The sequence below is a fragment of the Lissotriton vulgaris genome, chromosome 11, assembly GCF_964263255.1.
Source record: "Lissotriton vulgaris chromosome 11, aLisVul1.2, whole genome shotgun sequence".
NCBI lineage: Eukaryota > Metazoa > Chordata > Amphibia > Caudata > Salamandridae > Lissotriton > Lissotriton vulgaris.
In genome coordinates this window covers 886,729,792-886,754,458 of record NC_141699.1, presented here as the reverse complement: position 1 = coordinate 886,754,458, position 24,667 = coordinate 886,729,792, and the positions used below count along the sequence as shown (strand labels likewise).

The window sequence follows — 24,667 nt, the reverse complement described above, 5'->3', positions numbered from 1 at the left end:
AGGAGAGGCAACAGGGCAGGAGAGGTGACGGGGCAGGAGAGGTGACGAGGGAGGAGATGTGACCGGGCAGGAGAGGTGACGGGGCAGGAGAGGTGACGGGGCAGGAGAGGTGACGGGTCAGGAGCAGTGACAGGACAGGAGAGACAACAGGAAAGGAGAGGTGACGGGGCAGAAGAGATGGGGCAGGAGAAGTGACGGGGCAGGAGTGGTGATTAGGCATGTGCAGGAGAGGTAACCGGGCAGGAGCGGTGAACGGACAGGAGCAGTGAACGGTTAGGGCCAGTGAACGGTTAGGGCCACAGTAAACGGATAGGGGCAGTGAACGGATAAGAGCAGTGAACGGGGCAGGAGAAGTGATGGGGCAGGAGAAGTGATGGGGCAGGAGAAGTGATGGAGCAGGAGCGGTGATCAGGCTGGAGTGCTGACCGGCAGGAGCAGTGAACGGGCAGGAGTGCTGACCGGACAGGAGCAGTGAATGGGCAGGAGTGGTGACCGGGCAAGAGTGGTGACCGGGCAGGAGAGGTGACCGAGCAGGAGAGGTGACGGGGTAGGAGAAGTGACAGGCCAGGAGTGGTGATTAGGCATGAGCAGGAGCGGTAACCGGGCGGGAGCAATGAAAGGACAGGAGCAGTGAACGGGGCAGGAGCAGTGAACGGGGCAGGAGCAGTGATCGGGCAGGAGTGCTGATCGGACAGGAGCAGTGAACGGCAGGAGCAGTGAACGGCCAGGAGTGGTGACGGGGCAGGAAAAGTGGCGCTGCAGGAGCAGTGATGTGACAGGAGCAGTGATGGGACAGGAGCAGTGACGGGCAGGAGAAGTGACGGGGCAGGAGAAGTGACGGGGCAGGTAGAAGTTTTTGGGGAAGGAGAGGCAACAGAGATGGAGAGGTGACAAGGCAGGAGAGGTGACGGGGCAGGAGAGGTGACGGGCAGGAGAGGTGACAAGGCAGGAGAAGTGACGGGGCAGGAGAAGTGACGGGGCAGGAAAAGTGACGGGCAGGAAAAATGGCGGGGCAGGAAAAGGGGCGGGGCAGGAAAAGTGATGGGGCAGGAAAAGTGACGGGACAGGAGCAGTGACGGGACAGGCGAGGCGACAGGAAAGGATAGGTGACGGGGCAGGAGAAGTGAAGGGGCAGGAGAAGTGACGGGGCAGGAGCGGTGATTAGGCATGTGCAGGAGAGGTAATCGGGCAGGAGCAGTGAACGAACAGGAGCAGTGAACGGGGCAGGAGACGTGATGGGACAGGAGAAGTGATGGGGCAGGCCAAGTGATGGGGCAGGAGTGCTGACCGGACAGGAGCAGTGAACGGGCAGGAGAAGTGAACGGGCAGGAGCAGTGGACGGGGCAGGAGCAGTGGACAGGGCAGGAGAAGTGACGGGGCAGGAGAAGTGACGGGGCAGGAGCGGTGAATGGGTAGGAGCGGTGGACGGGGCAGGAGCGGTAGACGGGGCAGGAGCGGTAGACGGGGCAGGAGCGGTAGACGGGGCAGGAGCGGTGACGGGGCAGGAGCAGTGACGGGGCAGGAGAAGTGATGGGCAGGAGCAGTGATGGGCAGGAGAATTGACGGGGCAGGAGAAGTGAGGGGGCAGGAGCAGTGAGGGGGCAGGAGAGGTGACGGGCAGGAGCAGTGACGGGGCAGGAGAAGTGACGGGGCAGGAGAAGTGACGGGCAGGAGAAGTGACAAGGCAGGAGAAGTGACTGGGTGAAAGCAGTGATTGGGCAGGAGCAGTGATTAGGCATGAGCAGGAGTGGTGAATGGGTAGGAGCGGTGAACGGGCAGGAGCGGTGAACGGGCAGGAGCGGTGAATGGGTAGGAGCGGGGAACAGGCAGGAGTGGTGACGGGGCAGGGGAAATAACAGGGAAGGAGCGGGGACGGGGTAGGAGAAGTGACTTGTACTTATGTTCCTTGCCTATTAATTTATATACTATTGCATGACATCCACTGATGTTTCTGCAAAGCATACCTGTTGCCCCGAATTTTTGTCCTGAATTTTGACCTCCTGTCCTGACCCCTTGTCCTGAATTTTTACACTCACCACCCTGAATTTGCGCCCATGCCATTGTTCCTGATTATATTTTGCACGCTTTACATAAACCTGTATTCCCTAAGATTATTTGCTTTTTCCTGAATTAAACATAAAACATGTTTATCCATTGTTTGAATTAAATAACGTTATAAGCTGTAACTGGTCAGTGAAATGCTAAACGTACAAAAAAATGGTATGTTTTGCAATTTCTAGCCACACCTCCGACTCCACCCACTGATCCATCTTCGGTAATTCCTGCCCCCTGATTCTCCACCCACAGTTCCCCTACTTTTTATTCCCCACTTCGACCACTGGTGCACACCTGTGAACGAGCCAAGCCCTGCAAATGCTTGTAATGTAAATTATACAGTAAACATCAGGTAAGATATGATAGCCTCTTCAAGTTTCAAAAATGTATGTTTCTTTAACATGTAGAAGCTTTGACATCAGTAAGCCACTACACTGTGAAGTGTTGATTTTTAAACATGAATCATTAGTGAGGTAAAAGGGAAGACAGTTCTCATGTAAACCCTGCACATGGCCCAGATTATAGAACATAATGGAATATTAAATCAAACACAGCAGGTTTTGTTCCCCTGGTATTCTGAACTATTTGAAAGCGCTTTCATGTGCAATAATGAAGAAAGGGAGTTTTGGTGAAATAAAATAGTTGCTCCACATCACACAAATTATGTAGGAGAGCGCCATCCAAGTTTTCTGGTTTTATATTTCAGCCAGTACTTGGGTGCCTATTTGTCTTCCTTATGGTAAGGCTTTTTTTTTTATCTTTGTGCATTCCTTATTTATATGCACTAGGAGGATTAAGTAACTTGTCCTAGAATGAAAGGATGTTGAAACAACCGCCGAGATTCGAACCGGAATCCGCACTTCCAACGTCGGCAGCTATAGCCTTAACACCCACCACATCCTGGCTAGGAAGAGACTGGCAGGCCGAAGCCACATGAAAGCTCGGCTCGTTTTAAGGTCGATGTTCTAACCCTAACGGTACCTTCAGCTGAGCCAGAATCAGAATCGAGCGTTCGTTCAGTGGCTCGCACACCTTTTCCAACCTAGGCCGCCTACCGGTTTCGCTCGCTACACTCTCCCCGTTCACAAGGGCAGTGGGAAGCAGCTTAGCATGCTCTGCCCGGTTGGACAGGCTGTAGTTGCCTACTCGGTATAATAACACATATTAGATAGCGCTCCAGCAAAGCCCGACACTTCCTCTTCCGTATAAACGCACTCCACAAAAACAGGCGTTACCAGTCGACAGGAGGACGTCTTAGCACGGGCAATACAGCACCCAAGCCAATCAGAACATTTTTTTTGTGCTGCGCACTGTGATTGGTTACGGTCCTTCAGCGCTACAACGCCCCCCGCCCCCCATACAGCAGCCTGGTCCCAGACAATTTCCAGTTTAGTCGTGGGTTGGTTGTTTACCGACCCGGAAGTGTTAGGAAGACATCATTCCGTTGAATTCGTGGATTGACCATGTAAGTTGTGGCATGTCTGTGGTTATGTTACTCTTTATATATATTTTTTTCTTTTGTGTAGAAAAGACCATTCTGACAAAATAGTTTCTTTATTTTTTAAATGGGGTTGTTATAATGAAGAAAAGACCACTGTTACGAAAGTTGTATTCATACTCACAATTTGTAACATATCTACATAGCGTCAGTAGCACCATTACAACGCCCCGGCTGCATTAATCGTACATACATAGCCTATTTTATACAAGCTGATGGTTATTCTTAAGTCGGAGTAGGACACCATTATACCCGAGTGTAATGGTTAAAATAGCTAGTGTCGTGTTATGTTTGGTTTTTCATCAGCTGAACATCAATGCCTATCACAGAGCATAGATGAACAGGGATTTATTATCCTAGCCACGCAGCCTTGTGACAACGAGCCCGAGTGTTGTTTAATGCTATGTTAACATAAAAATGCACGTTTAACAGTTTACATAAAACGAAGGGGCAGGGCCGGTCCTAGGCCTTCTGAGGCCCCGGGCGAAAGGGAAGATGTGAGGCCCCCCTAATGAAATATTGCGTCACAAGAAGTGACATCACAGAAAGTAACATCCCAGTACTATTGATCTTATTTGGCATCACTGAAGCTAACTAATGTGGATATCAGTAACATGGACAAAAAGTAGAGGGGATGGAAAACAGGTGAGCAAATATCCAGATAAAAGGAAATATTGCAATCAAACAACCACACACACACAACCACACACAACCACACACACAACCACACACACACAACCCCATACACACACAACCACACCCAGACACAACCACACACACACAACCACACACAGTCTCGGCTCGCCTTGATTCCCTGCCCCTTCTTACAAAAGAATCCTTCCTCTCCCTCCTGCCCTTGGTCAAATCAGGTTCCCCTCTGGATCCCTGCCCCACTCATATCCTGAAACAGATCTTTTCTGCCTGTGTCACGCCCCCTCTCAACTCATTGTCACAGGGCATTGTTACTCCAACTCTCAAATCAGCTATCATCCTTCCCATCCTAAAAAAAACCCGGCGCCGACCCTTCCGCTCTTGAAAATGATCGCCCCATTTCCTTATTGCCCTTTCTGGGGAAGGTACTAGAGCGCCATGTGACCAGATCGCTTGGCTCCTTTGTGGAGGAGAACCGGGTATTAGCCCCCCGTCAAGCGGACTTTCACCCCGCACACTCCACGGAGTCTGTAGTGTTATCGGTCCTCGATAACCTCAGAGAGGGTATGGACACTAACCACCCCCAGGCCCTGGTCCTCCTCGATCTCTCCGCCGCCTTCGACACGGTTGATCACTCCATCTTATTATCCCGTGTCAGGGCGGCGGGGATTGGGGGCTCGGCTTGGTCTGGCTGTCCTCCTTCCTGAGGGACTGCACCCAGGCGGTACGCCTGGGCGACTATTCGGCAGACTTCCCTGCAGTACACTGCAGAGTCCCCCAGGATTTTTGCTCTTCAACAGATGGAGGTCTCCGTTTACAACTATGCGGACGACCTCCAGCTCATTTTTTCTTTATCCACTTCCCCTGAGTCCATGTCTAACTTCCAATAGGTGATGTTTTTTATCCAGGACTGGATGAACTACAACCACCTGAAGTTAAACCCCCACAAGACGGAGCTGGTTCTGACAGGTGGTTGCTCCAGTCCCTGGACCCCTCTCTTCTCGCCCCCTTCCTTGGGTTCTCCTCCTTCCCCCTCTTCATCTGTTAAAACCCTTGGCTTCAAACTCCACGATCAACTCACTCTTCACTCCCAAGTAAGCTCTGTGGTGTCCTCTTCTTTTCTTTCACTTCGTACCATTCGCAAAGTTTCTCGTTTTTTTACCCTCTCTGCCCTTAAGCTCATAGTCCTGGCGATGGTAACCTCTCGCCTGGATTATGGCAATGCCCTTTACTGTGGCATGCCCGCCTACAGCATGTGACGACTCCAGCTGGTCCAAAAACAGGCGGCTCGCCTGGTTTTCAACTTGGCCAATTCCCATCATGTCACTCCCCTTCTCAAGTCTCTACACTGGCTTCCTATCCGTGAACGAACCCAGTTCAAGCTGGGCTGCATCATCTTTCAGGCCCGGGCCGGCGCAGCGCCTGCCTTTATCTCCTCTGAAATCAAACCCTATGTCCCTGTCAGGGAGCTACGCTCATCTGCCCAACAATTGCTCACAGTTCCTCGCTTTAAACGCAAAAAGTGGGGTGGCACAAAATTTTCTACACTCGCCCCTGCTTTCTGGAACTCTCTCCCGGCCCATCTCAGATCCTGCCCCCCATACACACTTTTTCACAAGGCCCTAAAAACGTTTCTATTTTCTCAACTTTTTCCCAATAAACCGTTTTATCCACTCTCCCCTGCCTCCTGCCCTCTTGGGCTCAGCATCTTATAGCGCAAGGAAACCGCCAGGTGTACGTTGCGCTCTATAAATAATTTTAAACTCAAACGCACACACACACACAACCACACACACACAACAACCACACAACCACATACAAACACACACAACCACAACACCACAACCCTACACACACACAACCACACACACAACCACAACTACACAAACAACCACACACACACAACCACACCAAGCATTGGCATAGCCAATAGGTCTCGCCTTTGGGACCTTATAAGTGTTTAGCCATGCAACAGTTAATGTGGTTGCACCAAAGATATTGTGCTGCATAACTAAATACTTAGAAGGTCACAAAAGCGAGACCTATTGGCTATGCCAATGCTTGTTTTTATAACCCATAATACGCAAACCCAGTCACAGTGGTGTGTTTTTACATGACAAAATGTGGAGTCAAGAAAACAGTACTACCCTGGTCAGTTCCAGCGATTCAAAGATCACTAAATGTAACTGAGACACTTCATTGTATAGTTGGCCTGTGTCAACTAAATTCCAGCTCTAAAACAACACAATCATGGGAGAGCATCCAGATGCATACTTATCTCCAAGGTATCAGACCTGGGACGTAAGGTGTTCGAACTATCTAGTAAAAAATAAAATATGTACATTCTAAAACTATATGGTTAAAGATCAATTTGGATATTACTGAACACGTATTTGAATCACGGGTATGTTTGTCACCAAAAGATACATATAATAATGCTAAAAAGTTAGGTATTAACCTCTGGCACAGCTGAAAACTGTTGTGGGCGGAGAATGAGCACGGTAGCCAAGGATGTTAAAGCGAGCCCCAGGTCAAAATTTAAAGCGTAGAGCACTTTTTTAAAAGGTCCACTATACTTAAACGGCAAGGTGCTGTTGCGTTCTACTAGTAACTTATGAACGTGGTTTCCACGGCAACTGATTTTGCATCACTTACTTTTTAACGTCTCTGCTTCCTGCCCAATAGCCACCGATGGCTATGGTGCCCACTGCCATGACAAAGATGATAACCATATTGTAGTCCAGGACAGGCTCAATAGAGGCATACATATCCACCTTCACTGACTTGCCAAATGTATCACCAATATATGAATGAGTCCTACTTAAAACTTACACTCCTGCTGCGCTTTCTGAAACAGACACCAAAGGCTACAAGGCCCAGGGAAGGGGGCCCCCACACTATGACCTTGCAGCTCCATCCAGTGCTTGAAGGCCTTGGGAGGGGGGCCCCCTCCCATGGGCCTTCAAACAGTAACAAGGCACTTCCCAAGACACTGCTGAGAGCTCATCAGAGTACCAAAGAAAAAAAAAAAACCTCAGTTGAAGGGGTGTTCTTTAATAGTGGACATAAAAAAAGTGGTAGCTGTACCTAGCTTAGATGGCAACGAGAACGGTAAATATTTTTATGTTTTGTATGTAATACTGCCCCCCTGTGTCAGATCAGTATGAGTCAGATGGTGTTTCTGCATAAATGAATTAATTGCTTTTAATTTATCGAGCTAGGAAGAATGTATCGACCACTGTATGTCACAGGCATTATTATTACCAAACTTTAGCTGTATTCAATGAAGATGAGAGACACTGCCCTATCAAGATTCGAAGGCTGCTCCCTCCTCCCCTCACCCACCTCCTTTTACCTGTGTCCGGCTTGTGCTGGAACCAAAGGGGCCTTCTGTTGCCTAGATACAAAATGCACAAACAGCGCCGATAATGGCCGGTACTTAACCGAGGCGCTGCCCTGCCCCTGACATTGTGAGGCCAACATAATTGCTGGCCCAGCCATTGTGCCGTCCCCCATTCAGGTTGTCGCTTCCCCCACCCGTAATGTAATCAGGTGAGGCAGGGGGCCCTGTGGTGGGCTGAGGAGGTGTGACCTTTCACAGGTGCGCGAGGCCCCCTGAGCGCGAGGCCCTGGGCAGCTGCCCACATTGCCTATGCCTAGCGCTGGCCCTGCGAAGGGGTTTCTCAAAGGAATCAGTTTGAACGAAGACGTAAAAATAAAAATCCCTCCATGCGCTAACTTTGTACTGTGCCAGTAGTACAGGTGCCAGCTCTATTTCTATCAAATTTCAGAGAACGAAGCAAAAATTCATGGTATGTTAAGGACATAAATGTATTTCAATCTTTTGTTTTTCAATTTCTTTGCAATATTACACTGTCTTTATTTTCTCTGTCCCTCCTTTACCCGGTACCTTTCATACTCGTATCCATTGCCCTGACGTCCTTTCTTTCCATCGTCCCATCTTTTTCTCTTCTTCTGCACCTCCAGCCATGCTTCATTCCATTCTTGCTTCCTTACGCCTTCATTCCATTCTTGCTTCCTTACGCCTTCATTCCATTCTTGCTTCCTTACGCCTTCATTCCATTCTTGCTTCCTCACACCCTTATTCAATCCACATCCTTCCTCCCTTGCTGCAATTATTCTTTCTTTCTCTATTCTTTCCTTTCTTTTTAGGTCGAGGACCGAAGGCTGGTTGCCAGCCGGAAGTCGGAGATTTAATGATCTTCAGTAGGGCAGTTTAACCCGCCTCTCTCCTCCGTCTCTCCCCCATTGGCTGGCTTCCTGAACGGAGGCCAGCCATTGGAGGAGAGAGGCGTCCCTCGAAAGAAGCTCCGTCTCTTTCGGATTCGGGGGCGTGTTGGTTCTGTTCTTTCCACTTTTAAGCCCTGCCCCTTTTGGGGCCGGCCAAACACATCCCCGAATCCAACATTTTCGTATGTTTGGGGCCGCCATTTTGCTGCTCGAGCAGTGTCGGACATGAGGTAACTATCCCTTGTTCTTAATTTGCGCTGTACTTTCACACAAGGCCTAGCTGCCGCTCAGAGAAAATAAAGTGTTAAGTGCGAAGTCTATTAAACACGGTTCCCACTGCATCACTGTTGGGTCTCGGCTGGTTATGAGTTTTAAGTTAACACGGGCAAGGGAGTGCTTAACATTCAACAGTCTCAGCGACCAGTAAATGGTCCACTCTCTGGGGTATTCGCCGCAGCCGGTCCTCGAGTGCATGCACAAAGCTGGGGCTGTGCCTTCCCCGGGTCGTCTGTGCGGCTCCGCCTCTCATTCTCACCCCTCCGGCTGGCTGGTGAGTGGACCTCGGGCTTTCACCGGGATGGGGAAGGCAGGCGGGCGGGCTCTCCGGGAGCCGTCTTTGTATCTGCGGTTGACGCGCCTTCCCCACCTCCATTGGAACGGGCTGAGAGAGCTTCTTCAGGGAATGGGGATTGGGGAGGGCTGTAGTATTCGTGTCTGATGCCTTTCGGCAGCTCCCTTCATACATACATCCCACGAGCTGTGATACCAGAGATCATGCCTACCGGGATACCTATTTAGGATAGAGTTTAAGATTCGCCTCCTTAACGAACACTACAGCACATTGAAGAAAAAGTTCACCTTTTTCCAAGAACCGGTTAACTCTCCGATGACTCGTTATACGTATTCCTGCCTTTGAACCTGTGCAGCGCTCAGCTGCCTTTTGGCTAAGTTTGCACTGAATACCATATGCCTACTGTAGTTCTGATCTGTGCCTAACTGCCCCAGCTTGTGATACTGACAGTGAGCTGCACTAATAGGATCTGTGCACCTAACGCGCATTGTCTGTTTTACTGTCACCATTCTGGCATCAGCACTTTAGTAATTTGTGCAGATATTTCAAGGACTTTATAAAACATTTGATTCTTAAAAGGAAGTCATTAGGTCTCGCCTGTAAATGCGCTTGCGCATTGAGCTTGCGAGATTAAACGGGCTTATCCAGAGCTTAACTAAACTGGCGATTTCATGCAGTGCACGTGGACACAAGCACGCGCATTTCCCCACATCAAAGCCATCAGCCTCCCTCCCACAGGCCTCCCCAGCGTGCGCAGTGCGTGCTGGCCTCTCTTCTCCCCCCCCCTAATTGCTTTTTTTCAGCCGTGAGCTACATCAAAGGGTTCGGCTCCCCGCCCCCTGCTTCACGGACGCTTCTCAGGCCAACAGTAGTTGGGTACTATGTCGAGAAATGCAGTGTTGGGAGATCGCCCGCGTCCACTTTTCATTTCCTCTGCTGCAACTTTCACGGCCGCCAGGCCGTGTCTCGTTTTAACTTGTGTTCTCCTCCCCCCAGTGTACTTTTTAAAAATTTTAAACTTGTGACGCCCTTTCGTTCTCCCACCCCTTGCTCGCATTTTTATTCACAGCTGGCCGGCCGTACTTTCACTTTCACGGCCGCCAGGCCGTGTCTCGTTTTAACTTGTTCTGCCCATGCTTCTGATCCGTCCAAACTGTGCTGCTGGTATGGCCTCTATTTCTGCGTTCCCGCTGCCTGTAGCTCTCCTAAAAGTAGCTGGGTACTTCCTATGTCGAGAAATGCAGTGTTGGGAGATCGCCCGGGTCCACTTTTCATTTCCTCTGCTGCAACTTTCACGGCCGCTAGGCCGTGTCTCGTTGAAACTTGTGTTCTCCTACCCCCAGTGTACTTTTTTTTAATTTAAAACTTGTTTGACGCCCTTTCGTTCTCCCACCCCTTGCTCGCTTTTCACTGTGCTCCCCCCCCAAACCCGGTTCTTCCCTCCCTTTTTTAGGTCTCGTAGAGAGACCTATTGCAGTCAAACCAGAAAGCTGAGGATTTGTAGAAGTGCATGTGCTCGTGAACGCGATTCTATCCCCCTGCCTTGCTCTTCAAAGGCTCCCCTAACCATTTGCTTGCTCCTGCCTCCCCGCCCACTGCTTCACACTTCACGGCCGCCAGGCCATGACTCGCATTTCTGCCCAGCAGCTTCAAAGGGATCTGCTTCCCCACCCACTGCTTCACACTTCACGGCCTGGCGGCCGTGACTCGCATTTCTCCTTCCCCCCCCCCTTCCCCACAGCAATGCCAAGAGCTTGTTTTTTCTTCTGTCTTCTGTGATTTGCAGCTGACACAGCTGACTATTGTTCTCTCAACCATCGGCATGTCACCAAAGGACTGCGGTGACAAGACGCCGGGGTGTGAACTTGACTCCAGCGCACACAACCTTGTCTGTAGCGCTACTGTAAACACAATTCACTCTTCCAGCATTGCGTTGCAAAAGGGGGTTCGTGCGCGATTTATCAACATTCCTATTTACCCACTTTTCTGTAGGTGTCTCTTCAGCTCGCTCACTTGAACCAAACCATTCAACCGTTTGCAGCAGCTAACAGCGTAGAAGTAAAGCATTTTGTTTTTTATCGCACTCCATCTATCCTTTCTCTCCTCCTTCAGAAACACCTATCTATATACATTCCTCCATCTATTCCTTTCATTTACTGTTTTCTTCTGCATTTGCTCTCTTTCTCTCTTCACTCATCTGTCTCTTGTCCCTCTTAGCTCTTATCACCATTGTTCGCCTCCTTCTTCAGCCTCCCTCAGCAGTTGCCCTCCCCCTGTGTCTATCTCAGATCCTTAGGTCTGCTGATAAGAGTCCCCCAGCCAGTAGTAGGGCGTCATGCCAGACACTGTCCAATGAATCATAGATGCTGCCTCGGCGCTGGTTGTTCTCACAGTCTGAGTACTAAGAATTCCAGACTCACCGGGAAGAATAAAATATTTCCGCCTTCTGAGCCCATGGGATGTACCATGTTACAACGCATACTATTACAACTACCTACCGTTACAACGCGACCATTACAACGCATACCATTACAACGCATAGCGCTTTGAGGTGCTGGATAGTGGTAAGTATAATTTACTATTCTAACTCCAGTCCCCGTGGACCCTAGGGAAGGTGTTGGATAGTAAATTATACTTATTCCCTATCCTAGAGCGCCCCCCAGTGCAATGCGTTGTAATGGTATGCGTTGTAAAAGTCGCGTTGTAACGGTAGTGCGTTGTAACAAATGCGTTGTAACAGGTGTATACCGAGCCCATGACCTTCCAAAGAGATCTGTACACCTAAGCATCATTCTAAAGGAGCACAGTACACAAAACAATCACCAGGTCAGCATACACAAAATATCTCTAAGAGTTCTGACTTTACTGAGCTCTGAACACCAGAGCGTCTACAGGGAGCCGTGCATCCAATTATCTACAGGGCTCTGTATGTCTAAAACACACAAGCATATTTATAGGGCTTCTCAACCTGCAGGGCCCTGTACACCATGCAGCCACGGTAAACATGTACAAAACACATACATGTACATACATTTCTAAAAGGCTGTCTACACCAACGCATCTATTGGGCTCTGTACACCAAAGTAACTAAAATCCGCTGGTCCCCTGAACACAGAAACCACTATAGAGCTCTGTACGCCTAGAATCTATAGAGATCCGCACACTTGAAACAATCATTCACAAATCTCAGTAAAAACACACACACATGCAATAATGTACACCAAAATATCTCTGGGGCACTATCCAACAAATATCTATAGGGGCCTTGTCTTCTATACCAGGCCAGTTTGAGGGCTCTGAACCAAAATATCTATAGGGCACTATACAACAAATATCTATAGGGGTCTTGTCTTCTATACCCGGCCAGTCCGAGGGATCTGAACCAAAATATCTCCAGCAGAGAGAAGTGTAGACTCGTTTAACCCAGTTCTCACAATCCAGCACCTTTCGCCAGCACCCAAAACAAACATCCAATTCACAGAAGCGCCTAGTGGGAAGCTGACAGGCCGAGGCATGAGATGCAAACACTGTCTCTGAAAGGACATGCAGTAGCCATGTTTAGGTCTCGCGCCTAGCGATGCACTTCTCGCGCAGCTAGAGTCCTTTTGACCGGGGTTTCATAACGGAGCCTGGTCTACCAGCTGAATGCTCTGCGTTGCATCGACCTTAGGAAGACGATGGGCTGAGTCAGCCCTACAACAGACTGAGCGTGTGAGTGACCTGCATGTTACACGCAGATCTTTGCAGCTCGTGCTTAACCCACAGAGCGATCTCACCAGCTGCTCCAGGCTTTGGAAGCACTAAAGAAATGTCCGTCCTGAGTTTTCTATAGAAAAAAGCGTGTTTTATGGACATTATAGGTAACTTTCCACAGCTTTGACAAACAAAACACAGTTTTTCTGTGCACTGCAAGGAAACCTAATCTCCGGTGCCTGCCTGCTACAGTGAATAGTGTTTGTTGTTAAGGTGTTGACTAACACCCGCCTTGTTTATAATACTACCCTCTACGCATTTGGATTAGATGAGTATTGAAGAGGCCTGTCAGTGAAGAGAATCACGCAGTTCTCTGCTCTCTGTGACACATCTCTAACAATCGCGAATAAAGAATATTGTAGAATGATGTTTTGTTTGATGATGTCTGCCAGGGTTTTTTAATTGATTGTGACGTCGTTCAATGGATAGTTCATAAAGACACATTTCGCTCTAGAAAGACTAATATCTCGAAAAGCACAAGGGGCTAATTGCCAAATATCAATGTTCACAGCAAAATGATCATACTTAGCGACTTATTGTATGTTCAACAGCTCTAGCAATTTTATTGTTTGTTGGATATCAAAGTACGTGGCCTTTAACTTTTCTAAGCTATGTATACCCATATCACACTGACAAATAGGTAAAGTTTGTGATCTCTGCTATCAAAAACCTAAATACGTTTAAAGCAGAAAAACCAGGCTTATTTAAAGCAGCAAAATACAGAGGCCAAAAAATATATTAGAAAAAAACAAAGCATTTTTCCCATTGACCAAATACAGGGCACGAAAATATAATCTAATGAAATATGTGACAATGTTATTTGTTTTCACAGTGAACTACATAAATCATGATGATATACAAGATCTAGTTCTCCCTATTAATATATATATTTTTTCATGATTGTTACCCTCGTTTATATTTACATTCGGTTTTAATGGCTGCTAGGGTTGCTTTGGGTTTACACTGAACAGCTCAGTGCTGGCATGGAGTGGTAAGGTCAGTCAACTGCCAGGTTAAGTTTGTTAGAGCTGGGAGGAGCCAGTGATGTCAGCCTCTTGCTACTTTTCGTGTACATCACCATCTATAATTCCCTGGCAGTCAGCGCCCACCCAAGCCATGTCCACATCTGGTATTGTTTGTTACTGCTAACTCTTTCACACGTACGCATACACACACACACACACACACATTCACAGGAAGATTTTTCTGTTTTAAACGCTCGCTGCTGACATCTTCAGTTATGTAAGAAAGGTCATCAGTTCACATCCTGGCAGGACCAACTCACACATGTGCTATTTAGTGCTAATTCTTTCACACACATTCATGCACACACACACGCACACACACACATTCACAGCAATAATTTTCCATGTTCTAAACGCTCGCTGCTGACATCTTCAGTTATGTAATAAAGGTCATAAGTTCACATCCTGGCAGGACCAACTCACACACGTGCTATTTAGTGCTAATTCTTTCACACACATACACGCACACACACACACACATTCACAGCAAGATTTTCTGTGTTTGAAACGCTTGCTGCTGACATCTTCAGTTATGTAATAAAGGTCATCAGTTCACATCCTGGCAGGACCAACTCACACACGTGGTATTTAGTGCTAATTCTTTCACACACATGCACGCACGCACACACACACACACACACACACACACACATTCACAGCAATATTTTTCTGTGTTTTAAACGTTCGCTGCTGACATCTTCAGTTATATAATAAAGGTCATCAGTTGACATCCTGGCTGGACCAACTCACACATGTGCTATTTAGTGCTAATTCTTTCACACACATGCACGCACGCACACACACACACACATTCACAGCAAGATTGTTCTGTGTTTTAAATGCTCACTGCTGACATCTTCAGTTATGTAATAAAGGTCATCAGTTCACATCCTGGCAGGACCAACTCACACGCGTGCTATTTAGTGCTAATTCTTTCACACACATGCACGCACACACACACACACTCTCACAGCAAGATTTTTCTGTGTTTTAAACGCTCGCTGCTGACATCTTCAGTTATATAATAAAGGTCATCAGTTCACACACGTGCTATTTAGTGCTAATTCTTTCACACACATGCACGCACACACATTCACAGCAATATGTTTCAGTGTTTTAAACGCTCGCTGCTGACATCTTCATTTATGTAATAAAGGTCATCAGTTCACATCCTGGCAGAACCAACTCACACACGTGCTATTTAGTGCTAATTCTTTCACACACATGCACGCACGCACGCACACACACATTCACAGCAAGATTTTTCTGTGTTTTAAATGCTCGCTGCAGACATTTGCAGTTATGTAATGAAGGTCATCAATTCACATCCTGGCAGGACCAACTCACACTTCCAGCTTCTAGGGTGGATGAATTGAGTACTGTTACATTGGGTAATAGAGGTTCATTTTCATTGTGTTGTGAGTGCGGCTGCTGGCCAAAATAGACTGCCACGTTAACGCATGCATGCAACACATAGAGCCAGTGGTTTAACGGCTACGGCTTAGGGGGATACATTTATCACTTTGTGTGCAGACTAATTACTGAGATTCATGCGCATCAGCAAAAATTGAGGCCTGCGGGTCTTCAATTCTCATCACATTCTCTGCCTCTCTCGTCATACCGTCACTGTAAATTGCCTGGAATGCGGCTCACACAAAGCCTCCCTTTACCTGGGGAATGCTTCTGAGGAGCACGCTGCCCACAGCAGAAAATTATTAACTCACTCTCTCTGTCTATCCATCGCACTCACTCTATCTATCTATCTATCTATCTATCTATCTATCTATCTATCTATCTATCTATCTCCCTCTATCTATCTATCGCACTCACTCTATCGCATCCCCACAGCACCACTCAGCACCACTCAGCACCACCACAGCACCACTCAGCACCACCACAGCGCCACCACAGCATCACTCAGTACCACCACAGCATCACTCGGTGTCACCCCAGCACCACTCAGCATCACCACATCATCACTCAGCGCTACCCCAGCATTTTATTTCTTTATTTATAAAGTTTTATATAGCGCGAACATGATCCCGAAGGATATCAGAGCGCTTTACAATATGTGGGAAGGGAGGTAATAAATTGCAGTGCCAGCATCAATAAGATTAACCAACATAACAGTTACAAAACAATCTTTATTGCAGGTGACTATGTGCATCAAAAGTCACCTCTAATAATGAAATTAGAGTACAGCTTTTTTAATAAGGATTGCGGGCTCCTATGTAAACTATATATAAACAAGATAAAATATCTTAGTCTCCTGCACCACTCTGCACAACATTAGTAACTGCAGGGTTAGAAGCAACTGCATCCAATCCTTTAAACATAGATTTATGTGAAAGAAAAGAAAGTACGTGCCTACAAGAAACAAATATCATTTTACACGAGGAATGGGGGCTGTAGCAGCATTTTGTAGGTATCATATCCATGCCATAAACCACCCAAAAGCAGTTCGCACTCAACAGTCATTATTTCTCTGATTTAAATTAAAGTACAGACGTAGGTGAGATGAATCTTGAATTTTTAGACAATTGAAAGTATTTGTGTTTTCGGATGCCTTCTTTTATCCTGCTTGATACCCTATGCCAATAGCTATGAATTAATGTGAAGAAGTATTACTTCAGAGACAATGGAACAATTGGGGTCCACTGTACTCACTACCCCATCCTTTTACGGAGACTCATAGATTGTTCTGAGTTGTAGAATGTGACAACTGAATATAGCTTGCATTGCAAGAGTTGGAGTTTTGGAAGCAGGGTATATTCAAACCATAGACTCTAGCCCTGACATTGCTGCCAGCTAAAACACCTCAGAGATATTTCCCTGTGTCTATACACAAGGGTATAGCAAAACGGGGATAGCCAGCCGGATGTAGGGAAGCAAACTGAGTGGGTGCTATCAACAGACATCTATTTCAAGTGACTATGGTACGTAACGCATATCTACTATAATGCCCCATCTGTCCCTCCAACAACCCCCTGACAGGTAGCCTTACTCTTCATTACTGTTTTGTCAAAGGGCTCTTTGACAAACTTAGCATCAGGTCTCAAGCGAATGACCCTGGCTACTTTTCATATAAGCAGAAGCTGAAAAGCACCAGATGCTGCAATGGTGCTCCCCGCACACGTATTTAGACCCCCTGATGAATGAGACCACGAATCATGTTCCATTCTGGGATGCAAATGCCCACCCAAACAAGCAACTGATTGCTTTGAGGACAGAAGCCAACTGTTAAAGGCTTTTTAAAATGTAAAAAGAACTCTTACCAGAGAGTTAAAGCAGCAGTTTTTAACCTTCTAAAATCTGTGGAACCCTGATGGGAATCCTCATATAAGCAATTTCTATGGTTTGAACCTCTCTACAATTCACAAAATACAGAAAAATATAAACAAATAAATACACCAATTATACAAATTTTCTTTTATCCACAAACAAAACAAATATACAAAAAACTAAATTTTAGTGACAAGGTTGAAAGTTTGAGTATTTGGTTTCATTTCTTAAAACACAGAGTGATCTGCTAGACTCTGTAATATCACTGTCATTTTACTCTAAATGGAGTGCTCTCTTTTCTTTGGTGCATTGTATGCTTAATTTGAGGCCACCAATAGTCCACACTGCTGTTTGCTCTACTTGTGCTGCTCCACAAATCAAGCATCAATCACCACCACCACATTATCACTCAGCACCACCACAACATCACTCAGCACCACCACAGCACCACTCCGCACCACCACAGCTCCACTCAGCACCACCACATTATCACTCAGCACTACCACAGCATCACTCGGCACTACCACAGCATCACTCAGCACTACCACAGCATCACTCAGCACTACCACAGCACCACTCAGCACTACCACAGCACCACTCAGCACTACCACAGCACCACTCAGCACTACCACAGCACCACTCAGCACTACCACAGCACCCCCACATTATCACTCAGCACCACCACATTATCACTCAGCACCACCACATTATCACTCTGCGCCATCACAGCATGAATCTGTGCAACCATTCAACAACTGGTTCAATTATGTTCTCTCAATGTTTCAAGCTTTATTACAAATGTCACAAAAAGATGTTAATATTTCACTTCTGTTCTTGGATTTTCATCACAATAAAATAGACTAATCATAATCTTCACAAAAGTTATTTACAAAAGTTTAAGCTGTTGCCATTATAAATTACAATCACTTTTATTTAAGTATTAATTATTTAAAAAAATTAAAAGCTGTGGTTATTTGTAATATCAATACATCTAAGACACGTAAATACAAAACATGGTGCATTACAAATGCTATAGGTGTCACATTTGCGAAAGTGATAACTATTGGCATTGTAAATGACCAAGCTATTAATTTAGCTATTTTCAAAACCAACACATAAATAAAAAAATTATCATTTACAAGACCAATAGCTCAAACTTTCATAATGCGAGACCTATTGCATTGCAAATGCTTGTTTTTTTAAACTTGTTTGACGCCCTTTCATTCTCCCACCCCTTGCTCGCTTTTCACTGTGCCCCCCCCCGCCCCCCCACCTTCTCCTGGACAGTCCCCCCCAACCCGGTCCTCCCCTCCTTTACTGGCAATCCGACCCGATGACCTGTAGACTGGGAACTAGGGTGAAAGGGGAGCTCGCACAGCTGAAGGTTTACAAGGTAATGCGTTTGTAAAGTTGTTGTGTGCTACAAGAGGAAACACTGTCTGACCAAGCAGTGTGAATTCCAAGGAACTCGTACAAAGCTCACTCTGTTGAGAGAGAGCACCTCTGTGCACAACAGAAAGGACCCGTAGGTCTAGTTCAATAAAACATCAAAGGGTAATGGTGATAAAGCGACAAATTGTTCTTTCAGCATTCACCATTTATTCAACAGTTGTTGAAGTTGCTGCTTCATGATTCAATCAACACGTGGCCCGAAATGCATCGGGATTTGTGATAATCTGCTTTGAAAAGATTTATCCTATGATGGAAATTTACTTTTGGATATCTTTTGTTGATTGAATCATGAAGCAGCAACTTCAACAACTGTTGAATAAATGGTGAATGCTGAAAGAACAATTTGTCGCTTTATCACCATTACCCTTGCATATTTTATTGAACTAGACCTACGGGTCCTTTCTGTTGTGCACAGAGGTGCTCTCTCTCAACAGAGTGAGCTTTGTACGAGTGACCTGTAGACTGGCCCATTATTCAATGTTTTCTACTGTTGGAAGTGTGTAGCATATGGTCTAATGTGCTCTGCATTTCTTTCAACACTGATTAAGTTTGTATCAGAACTTCAAGGCAAACGCTGTATTTAGCAATAACGTTAAATTGACAAAGCCCCTGCTGCCGAGTTCACTGGCGCGCTTTCCGCCCTCCTCCTCGCATGACGTTACCCATCCGCATAACCACCAAGCCCATGCCACCTTCGACCGCTTGAACCTCCCGCTCCCTTGCAACTGCACTTTTTTTCTACCATTCAACCTCCATCCCACTGCGACTTTGGTCCCCCGCTGCGTCATCCCAACCCCCCCCCCCCATTCTGTGCCCCCCCCCCCGCGGTCCGGACGCCCTCCGCCTCAATGTTTTTTTCCAGCCCTTTATGTAGTTTTGCATACCTGATCGGCTGTGAGTCTATGTCTTCACAACCTCGGGGTGCAAGACTTCCGTCGGGGAACACTGTTGGTCTCATTAGAATGTAAGGTCCAAAATACAAGGGAAAGCAGAACAATTCAATTATTTAGTCGAGGGCGCTAAGGGCATAGTAGTGAAAAAAGTTTATTTATACACATGTATTTGTTGTTTATAAATGCCACCTCCATCCATGCGAAGGGACAAGGGCTGCAAACTGCGTGAGGTGGCGCTTCTGGTGGCCACAACGTATAGCGTTTCATGGCAGATTTCCAAGCGCTGTAAATTCAAGCGCATCAATGTAATGTGACTTAGTCTGTCAGCCTCGAGAAGATCCAAGAGTGAGTTGCCTATAGACCAGTTGATTGCATATGAAGACATGTATGTGAGTTACGTTTGGTGCTGTATTTTTATATGTGTTCGTACGTATGTGGCTTTCATCCTAAACTTTTTTTATTTTGCACATTCGTTCTGCAACTACAGTGCTTTTTGCCGGACACAACAGTGATAGTTCGATTTGCTATTACTACTGATATGCTTGATTACAAATGACACAAAAAATGTTAAATAATGCTATAGGTGTCACATTTGCAAATTCTATAAATATTGGCATTTACAATAACAAAATTAAAACTTAAAAAATTATTAGATTTACAAGACCAATAGCTCCAACTCTTCTAATGCGAGACCTATTGCATTTCCAATGCTTGTTTTTAAAATGTATCTATTTACACCAGCATTACTGCCTTGCTTTTACTCGGGATACTAAGTGTCATGCAAGCCATGCAAATGTGTCATTTGGCTCAGCCTCCGAGTACGCCTTACTTCATCCTTCGCATGCACACATCGGACTGAAACGTTTACGCTTACTCTCCGATTCCCTGAGTTTATGCTTGCCAGTTGATCGCTGTACACTCGCTTCCCTCCGATTCAATTATTCCCGTGAGCGGCGAGCACTGGTGACGTCACTGCAAAAGCGCCAGCCTGGCAGCTATGGCGGCTTCCTTGAGTGTAATGTGCCGTGGGCTGGGGAGTGGTGGCTACAGCGGTGAATAGTGAGATTGTATGCACAGGGATAAGGGGGTGCGTAAGTGTTGGTAGCGTACGTTGTGTGGATAATGGTCTCCTGTGATCCTTACGTGTGGGGAGGCAGTGCTGCCTGCAGAGAGCAAACAGGAGAGTGACAGTCAACTAAGAATGGGATTTTGTAACTGGGATTATGTCATAGAGGCAGAAGGATACGAGGTGGTTCTGAAATTTGTAGTGTATGGCATTTGTCAGGTTCTATCGCACAAAACGCTGTTTCCCGGTCCAGCATTCTTTTAGATGTCATCCAAAGCACAGTGGAGCACGACTCATCCTGGACATCCCCCGTCGCAGCCACATCTCCGGACACCTGAGAGACCTGCACTGGCTCCCGGTCAACAAGAGAATCGCCTTCCGTCTCCTCACCCACGCACACAAAGCCCTACACAACCAAGGCCCAGGATACCTCAACAGCCGCCTCCAGTTCTACGCTCCCAAACGCCAGCTTCGATCGACCGGTCACGCCCTCGCCGCCGTCCCCCGCATCCGAAGAGCCACCACAGAGGGACGGTCCTTCTCCTACCTCGCCGCCAAGACTTGGAACTCCCTCCCGACCCACCTCCGCCTGACCCAGGACCACCTCGCCTTCAGGAAGCAACTCAAGACCTGGATGTTCGAGCAGTAGCAGACCCCCCTCCCCTAGCGCCTTGAGACCCTCTGGGTGAGTAGTGCGCTATATAAATGCTTTGATTGATTGATTGTTCTGTAACGCCGTTGCTGCGCCTAGGTTTTGCCCATCAACTTTAGGGAAATGCTAATCTTGTCACATTCAGCAGCTGGGCCTGTGCAGTATTGCCTTCCTTCTCCTAGGGGTTAATTAGCCTTCTTTCATAGCGTGGCCTATTTAGCTGCAGCCTCGCATGATTCAGCCAGCGCTGGCTGTACAAAGCAGAGTCGCGAACAGGCGGGTGTGTCCAACTGCTTAATTAGCCAGAATGAAAAGGTCCTTTGTCAAACCAGCATCTGTTGCTTGTTTTTTCTTCTACCTCGTGATTTTTAAATAGATTCGTCGCCATTGTTTAGCAGAGAAAGAGCTCCCTCCAGGACAATCACGTAAGATGTACATTCCGGCGGTAGGTGTAGATGGTTTGGGAAGACCCTTGTTTTCGCATGATGCGGTACAGCGGTACACAGCTCACAAGTGGTCTGAGAGGCCCCTATGGTAACACTGCGGTTGCACGCTTGAGGGTTGGGCACAATAGAATTTGAATTCTGCTCCAGATGTGCCTTGTGCCACTGGTGTAATAAGAGTTGCGCCTTGGGTTCCTTAAAGTCCAGGATAAATCCTATTAAGGGTCTCAGTCTAAGATTGGAATTGATCCATCAGGGAATTAAAATGGCCCACCATAATCTGTCGGAGGAAATCCAAAAGTTCTTCCACTCCAGTCACCAGGGATCGATTCAAAGCCTGAAAATCTGAGGAAGCAGTTGTAGTTGTGTGACACTTCCGTTTCACAGCTGAGAGAGGCAGGATAATATATGTTGTCCAGTACTATTTGGGTGAAAAGGTGTATCCTTACTGCACCCCTTGGAGTTTGACTTGTATAGTTTTCCCTGCCCTCGTTTCCTTTTAGGGGAAGGGGCTTATTTGCAGGGGCAACAACCAGTTAAGTCTCTTTACGCACTGTGATGCTCGAAGCGTCCTCCACAATGCAAGGATTGTTCATTTTACCCCTGGGCCTTTTGGCTGGATGGAAAGGTCTTGAGTGTTGACGATCACCGGGCTTACTTGAAACAGCCAAAAAGCCAGAGGGTTGAATTGTAGGGTAGAGGGGTTAAGAGAGTGGTTGGTTATTGGCTTAAGGACCGCCTCTATGTGGTTGCGCCTATCGCAGTAGTAAGATAGGCAGTGATTGAGGGGGTGGAGCACTTTCCCCTCCTTTAGACTATGCTACACATTTCTTCCCCATGATAGAGCCAAATATTTTCCCCACCCACTTACGATATTGGCTCAGCCCACCTCTTCAACTGGCACTGATGAAAGGCCGATGTAATAACCGATCTGAATTTAAGCGAGGGAGCCTTCCTCCAAGTAAGGTTTAGAAAGGAGGTTCCCCTGTGAACATTTTGAAAAAGATGAAATCAAAAGTGCAATTAAAGCAAATTTCAGTATTGTGTGAAATCAATATTGTTGTTTGAAAATAAATATGAATAAACTGCTTGTGCAAACAAGAGTGTAGGGCAATAAAAAAGACTTAAAAATTTGTTGAGATCCTACCACTTCATTGGAGACGATTTGGAAGAGGTTACAAAAAGACAGTGAAACTACTCTCTACACGAATAAAATAAATTAGCCAATGATACCTTGAAAAGGGTGCTGCTGAAAGAGAGAAAAACGCTTCTTCATGCAGATTGTCAGTGCTCTAGTCGGTCTGCCTTAATTTTAGCACTGATGATCATTCTGTTCCTTGAATCGAATTGGTAGCATGACGAATCGACAATGCTAAACTACGAAGATTGTCCCTGCCTCCATTAGATGTCAGTACACAATGTTGCCGGACACCAGTGAAGTGGCAAATAGAAGGCGTTGTTGAATTTTGTATGTTTTATCCGCAGCACCGTTCTCGTATGTTAGTTAGCAAGTGTGCTTCTGAAGGCCCCTGGTGCTTAAGTGTTCTTTACTGTTCTCTGTATTTTTAGGTGTTTGATGTGGCACAAAGAGGAGTGCCTTGGGGACGTTGGAAATCGGGGACGGGCGGGACGTAATTTGGCTGCACACTGTTTGTGCCACATGTATGTTACCAGAACGATTCTTTGCGCTGTGTCCTTATCAATACACACGGTGCCCCACCCAATGCCGGTGGTATGATGGCTGGGGTCTCTGACTCGGTTCAGTGACCGTCACCACCGCCAGTAAAAGCAGCATTGTTTTTTTGGTCTAGCCTACGCATCGCGTAAGCACTGCATAGGAAAAAGACCTTTAGAAATCGCTTCAGTTTTGAAGTCAAAAACGTGCACGCGTTGCATTGCTTTGAATAGCAACGCATGCACGTTTGGCAATTCCCTTGCGGGAGCGAGCTATGAAACCATCAGTTTGTAATTAACTTCAAAACAGATGGTGCCCAAGGCTCGCTCCTGCAAGGGAAACGCTGTGTGTGCTCTCGGCCGCACCCCCCCCCGCTGCATTCCTCGCATCCCACACTGTTTGCCTGCAGGAGCGAGCAGTGCCTCCTTGTTTTTCATATCGCTGGGGCATGTGTACAGCATGCTACTGATATCTAATACATGTGTGTGGTCTCAAGGTCTCTGGGGGCGTACCTAAAAGTTAATTTCCCTCATGATGTGCATCAGTGTATTACTGTCTGGAAACACAGGAGCCTTACAGCCATTCTCAGAAGCGAGAAGCATAACAGAGATTCGTGGCTTCTACGGCACAGTAGTTAAGGCATAGTCGAGGCCCCCTCCTTGCTACGTGCTGATGACGCTCAGCAGCACTCCTGCTGTGACAGCGATAAAGCAAGACACCCCCTGCTCTCCAATACTACAATAAGGTGTCATTCACCAAGGAGGGGTGAGGAGGTGACCCCAGCACCGGTGGGAGATGTTCCAGAAAGCGCTGCCTTTCTTCCTCTGTTACGGATGCAGCACAATCCGCCACTCTACTCTGATGCTGGATGTTAATTGGGTAACCATTACCATGGCAACGAGGGAGGGCAGGTGGAGAGCAAGGCTGGAGTCCGCCTCCTAGGCAGTGCACATCTGAACACCGGCTAGGGATGACCATCCACACAGGGTTATAGCCCACATTGACACTCAAGCACAGCCCCACGACAAGTACAGACACGCCCTCCCGCCCTGATTTACAGCACCATCTGCTGCCCCAGGCCAGGCTGCTGATGTATGGGAATAAAAACATTGAGCTCCATGTGCCGTCCGAGAAGAGGGAGGCCTCACGGAAGACGCTGTTTATCTCACGAGAGCCACCCGGCCCTCTTGACGCTCCCTGCACGGTGCCCACCCTGGCACTGCCATTTGTCTCAGGCTGCCCGTATAGACAGGTTTCTTGATGCGCTTCACGCCCCTTAGCGGATACGGTCATGTGAACACCCGCTTTCGTATAACCATCTGAAGTAATTAAGCGCTGGTAATCAACACAAGTGCACCCCAACCCCCTCAGCGCGTTATGTTAGAACATTTTCCTGCCAT

General features: G+C 47.1%; 1 protein-coding gene across 1 annotated transcript in view; it reads left to right on the top strand.

Annotated features, from left to right (window-relative positions):
* Nucleotides 1-3,377: 3,377 nt before the first annotated feature.
* Nucleotides 3,378-24,667, top strand: part of BRF2 (BRF2 general transcription factor IIIB subunit) — a 60,359-nt gene continuing 39,069 nt past the window's right edge. The window contains exon 1 of the mRNA XM_086944033.1: nucleotides 3,378-3,520. The gene's annotated coding sequence lies outside the window, so the exon portion shown is untranslated. The remainder of the gene's footprint in view (nucleotides 3,521-24,667) is intronic.